Source organism: Pinus tabuliformis, chromosome 1_2 (assembly GCF_031772625.1).
Source record: "Pinus tabuliformis cultivar Carrire ecotype Pingquan chromosome 1_2, CPIR1, whole genome shotgun sequence".
NCBI classification, from domain to species: Eukaryota; Viridiplantae; Streptophyta; class Pinopsida; order Pinales; family Pinaceae; genus Pinus; species Pinus tabuliformis.
In genome coordinates this window covers 250,803,469-250,809,468 of record NC_142298.1, presented here as the reverse complement: position 1 = coordinate 250,809,468, position 6,000 = coordinate 250,803,469, and positions in this window count along the sequence as shown.

Below are 6,000 nucleotides of genomic sequence, written 5' to 3'. Positions count from 1 at the left end.
GCTGTTATGAATCTAGAAAGGAACCAGATGATTTTTTCACTTCAACATACATTGGCACAGTCTCTGCCTTTAGGTTCCCAATTTAAAGCCTTGGATATTTAATTGTACCTAATAAATTTTCCCCTCCCAAACAAGATAAACTTCCATAGTTAGGTTGAAGAGATGTTGTAGAACAAGCTCAACTAAAATTCCATGACCATCAATAAGGCCAAGAAATAGTTGGAGAAGGCCACAATGTAATATCCCTAACCCGGAATAATCAAAACCCCAGCAAAACTCCAACCAAATATGTGTAAATGATATAATAACTCGGAAGTGATAAAATAACAGTGGAATAGCATATAATAATGTAAACTGGAAATATAAGAAGATACACAAGAAATGCTAAGCCATTTTATTATACTGAGAAATAAAAGGAGTACAAGAGGTGATCAGACATATGGCACCTCGACTTGCATAAGGCAAGTGAAGAAAAGCTCTCAAAATAACAAGAATGGCCTTTTTGCATGGATGCTACTGTTGTGTTGCTACTGCTGCTAGAAAACAAATGATGATTTGGGGCTGCTGCCCTCCTTAGAAAAATCTGAAACTATGGATTCGAGCTCAACTCAAGAAACCCATAAAAACCCAGAAAGCTTTCTTGGAATGGACGACCCCCGAAAAACACCCTCTTGGGGTTTTGCGAAGTTCCTCAATGCCCTGCGCTGCCATTGAAGAAAACCCCTCTAAAATATGCCTGAAACACTGCCTGAAACCCTGCCAAAAATCCTCCAGTGAGACAAGAGCTGGACCTTGCTCAATCTCCCAGCATAAATCCACCTGCAAAACCCCAATCCAGCACTACAACCGAAAAGAACTACGTCCCTCTCCAAAGTGCTGCGCAGTCCTCCAAAAAAGCTGATGAAATTGTTGCTGAAATGCTGATAAAACTACTGCTGAAATACCGATGGGAATACCTTGCCCGAGCAGGCACTCTGTCACGCGGAAAGAGTCGTTAGTGCGGACACAACCAACCTTCCTAGAAGCCTAAGACTTTCTAATGACAAACAAGACAAATAAGAGCAATCCTTCTCTAAATATGCTTTTACAATATGAGAAATCAAGTGTTTAGATCCTACCTGTAATCCAACGATGTTGTAGTAGTCCAACTTCGTTGATCCGGATGAGCTCTTCCTTCCCTTCGAAACCTGCATTCACTAACAATCAAATGATTAAATAGCACCTGAATATCACATAAAATAAAACATATTTAACATATAGACCAAGGAGTATATGAAACAACTCATAAATAACAAATTGTTGAGAAGAATGGACTAATTTGTATTAAAAGGTAACAAAAGGAACCATTACAACCTGAGCCTTGGTGTTGTGCAAGCTCCTCCCAGGGTCCACAAGAGTTCTCCTTTACTCTGATCAGCTCACCCACCTCCCAATAGAAACAAGCAAAGATGGTAATCTCTCCTCACAAGCTTCTACAAGGAAGTCCTAATTCCAGCAGCATCTACCCTTAGGAATGTTCAACTTTCAACCTCCCCTCCCTTTGGCCCAATGCCTGTATTTATAGTGCTCTAGAGGAAGTTATTCAGGTCCACCATCAATGGGATAAGCCCCTCTTTGGATGGGATAGCTCCCCTCTTGATGGGATAAGTTCCTCTTTGGTAGGGATACATGAACCATCTGGAGGCGCTTCATACACGTCAAACAAGCTTCTAGAAGACTCTAGAAATGACTACAAGTAACTTTTTTGGAGTGAAACTTGCGCCTTTTGACCTTTACAGGAGTACGCACCCACCCCTTTACATACAGAGCGTACAAGTACGCAGGTATTGTGAACTTGGGTTGCGTACACGCAGGTAAGGCTAAGAGAAACTGCGTACCAGAGATAATTGACTTTTAATGACTTTTCTCTCTTTCTTGAAGTTTGACATGAAGAGCAGAGGCATGAGACTTGCCAAGGAGGATAGTATGACAGTGGATGGAGCCATACTAACTTCAAATAGTCATGGTGACATTTTTTAGTGTAACAGATTGCCCCCTAAAGTGCGAAGCCTGTAGTAGATTAGGGTTTTATATGATCTAGGAAGGGTGAAGTACTTTATCATTTCAAGGAGTATCTTGTGGAGGACCCGGTCAGAACCTGCAAATATTCAACACAAAATACATATATAAGATGCTATCATCGCTGAGGTAGGCATTCCCATACTCAGATTGAAAACTTTAACTAACAATCTAACTACTGCTCTGATACAAGAATGATTTTGCAGTACATCACAATCATAGACTTTTGTAGACACAGCATGGACGCAGCCATCTGTTTATGATTAGTCTACTATATAATGAATACAAAACTCCTCGCAGCCTGGATAGTGGAAACTAGATCCAGGGTCTTCATTTCTACTTCCCGAATTGGTACGATTCTATCCATGTGAATAAATGAGTTGATGTCGAACATGGTAGAAACCACTTGATAACCAGTCGATGATGTAAACTGTTAACAAGTGTGAGAGAGACCACCAGTAATGTCAATGGTTATCAAAGTACCCAGTACAATCCATGAAATGTGAATGAATGAGTTGATGTCGAACACGTCACGGAACCCTTTGATCGAAAGTCAATGATGTAAACTGTCGTCAAAGGCGAGAAACCTGCCATTGATGCATGCAGACTTCAAGGTACTGACGATTTCTAAGTCATCTTTCTAGATAATGTGCTAATGTCGATAGAAAGCGACCCGTTGCAGGCAAGCCCACAACACGAAATCATTGTTCAAGTTGAAGAAATGTTGCTGTAAGGACTGACTCAGGGATGGTCAAATGGATGACAAGTATTTTGCATATGAACGGTTTATTTGCAGAGACCTCTTGAACACATAACGACACGATAGATGGCTTGGTGGCGATTGACCCAAAGTTAATACCCAGAAACGGTTGAAGACTTTCAAAGTGGTTTTATCAGCTTTAAGGCAAAGAATTTCCCAACCCATGTGAATGAAACGTGTCGTGTTCAAGAGCGGTGATAAGGTTCTTCTGTAACAAAGGATAACAAATAGGTTCATTCTTCTCTCTTTTCCCCCACCATTTCTGGCAAGTACCTCTTTATTTTTTACAAGCTTGAGGAGGATAACATATGCTTGATTATAAGCTCATCCTTCGGATGAGTCCAACTTAGTTTAGATTCGGACCCTAAGAAGGAGTGGTCCGTTCCTGTTTGTAATCGAACAGGTCCTTTACTATGAAATTTTAACGAGTCCAGTATAGGAGAAACTTGGCGTTTTTCAATTTTAGAGAGTCTGAAAAAACTAAAGGAGACTCCAAGGTGAACTTTTTCGTAAGTTTGTGTTCCCAAGCCCGAAAAAGTATAAAATAATACCTCAGAGAACCGCTTGATCTTGCGACCAAGGAGTACTTTCATGATTAATGCCTTTGACCTGAAAAGTAAAAAGTGATCAGAGGCATGTCGTTTCCATATCGAGTTTGAAACGACAAAAACCTGGCAATCTTTTCCTGTTTTTTACGGGCAGAAAATAGCTATAAGGGGACCGTCTTTTAATTCCATTTTAACGAGTGTAAAAGAAATGCTCGGCAATCTTTTCATGTTTTAGGAGTCAGAAAAGGGCTTAAAAGATGACTCTGATTTCTTGGTTCGTGAAAAATGATGATTTTACCCTAAAGTCCTTTTGTCCTGCACAAAAACAACACATTACTCATACTTGTTTAAGATGGGAAAAAATACATTGAAAAACATCCTTTCATGGTGAAAAATAAACAAATTTAATATTCATTCATCCAAAAAACCTATAAAAAGACTTTTTACCATGTCATTTTTACCATTTTACTGTTGAGGTCGAGAAAAGGGCTTTTGGCAAGAAACTTCCCGTGGACTTTGCGGAGAATCCGACCGTCAGAATCGAGTGCCGTCTCTTTCAGGTATTTCACAACATCCTCCTCTTCAATTTCATCCGTTTAGAATTTCATTTTAAGTTTTAGTTTGATTTTTTGAAGGGTTTAGGGTTTTAGAGTCCGCTTTTCGGGGGACGCAGGTGCCCCATGGGTGACCTGCATACCCTGACATTTTCCTATATGGGAAAATGGTCGGAGTACGCAGCCCACCTTCAGAACAGCTGCGTACCGCCGCTCTGTTTTCTGAACGCGGGGTGCGTACTCCGCGCAAAGTGGATTTTCAAACCCCAAACACAAAAATCAACCATCAAATTTTTATTTTATGAATTCTAATCAATGTTTTTTGGTGTGTAGACTGCCCACCATGCTAGATTGGCATGAAAGGGAACACGAAGATGTCGATTTGGCCGCAATAGGTCATCAACCTTCCATTGATGCTTTAAAGGCATGCAGTCTCTACAAGTACTGGGCCATACCTGGCATGAGGGCCCAGGTGCCATTCTTAGAGTGGCTGGTTGAAAGGTGGAATATTCAGGATCAATGTTTTTACATCGGAGAACACCAGCTCGAGATAGAGTCCTCCGACATATACTTTCTCACTGGCTTGCCTAACAGGGGCGAGCAACTCTCTCTATTCGGGACTAGGCCAGGTGGCCAATCCCTTGCTAGTCTCCGGCTAGAGTGGTGCAACAATCAAAACCAGGATAAGGGGATAGAAATCAAATACATATCCCGACCTGAACTTATGGTAATTGCCTTTACAGTTACCAGACTTTGCGGCGCTGCCGCTTTGCACATAGCCACTGGTTCCCAAATGCGGATGGCTATAGATTGCTTCCAAGGCACCATTTTCAACTGGTGCGATGCTGTGTTGGCCAATATGAAGGGCCAACTAACCAGGGCAAAGAACGGACAACTGAAGACCTTTGGATATGGGCCTTTAGTTGTGAGCTTTTCCCTAGAGAGAGTTCCAATGCTGATCCCCCAGCATCTTACAGTTCCAGTTGGGCCTCCTCGGGAGCCTAAGTTGACGAGATGGGTTGCGGTAATGGCCCGGCATCCTGATGAGGGAGCAGTAGTTGTTCGATTTCCTGATGGTTACTTTCACTGGCTGGAGGGCCAGGTCTTTGCGATCAGGATTTTCCTTATGCCGGAATGGATTTTCGCAATGATCCGGACATGGTTCTTCCACAGGGAGAACAATGGGACGACAGAGGTATTTCATTTTTCACAAGTTTTTTAAATTATCTATTTTTTTTGTTTTTTATATATCGTCTCAAAACTGACAGCACAAATTTTCAAAATGCAGATGTAGGTCCACGACGTCCGGCCAATCTCCGGGCTTTTGAGAGAAGAGTACCAGCTGTACCAGCACCGCCCCATAGGATGCGGCCGCAGAGACCTTAGCCGAGCTGGAACAGGACTTAGAGCGTCTCACGATGGGCATACCAGAGACGACTATAGACGATATTCCTATCCGACTTCAGCGCTATGTGGTCGCAGTCCCAGGACCTTTCAGGAGGTTCCTGTGTAGGGTAGCACGGGCAGTGGTCTTGTATAGAGAGCACCACCAGTGATTGGCCAGTCACATTTGTAGACACATGTGACATTTTTGGTTTTTTGTACTTATCATTTTTGCCGATCATAAGGTGTTTTTCAACCTATGATCGAAGACGATGTATATTTTTTGACACACTCCTATCTATATATATCATTATTACAGCTTATTTTGTTAAACATGTGTGATGAAATGTTTATAAATTTCATTTATGATTGTTACAAATGTCTATTTAACATTCGAGACGCCATTGCATCTGCTAATGTATTTAAAGACCTTGGAATATGCTGATATTCAATGTAATCAAATTCACGTTCCAAGAGACGCACCCTCAAAAACAATCTTAATAACACTGGATTTCTAATGGCATAGACTCTATTAAGCTGTAATACAACGAGTTCAGAATCTAACCTCACTATCAAACTCCGAATCCCAAATGAAATAGACTCAGATAATAGTTCAATCACTGCACTGTATTCTGCAATGTTGTTTGTTGTTTGACCGAGGCTCACCCCATGCATAGAAACTAACTGTCAGAGGGCG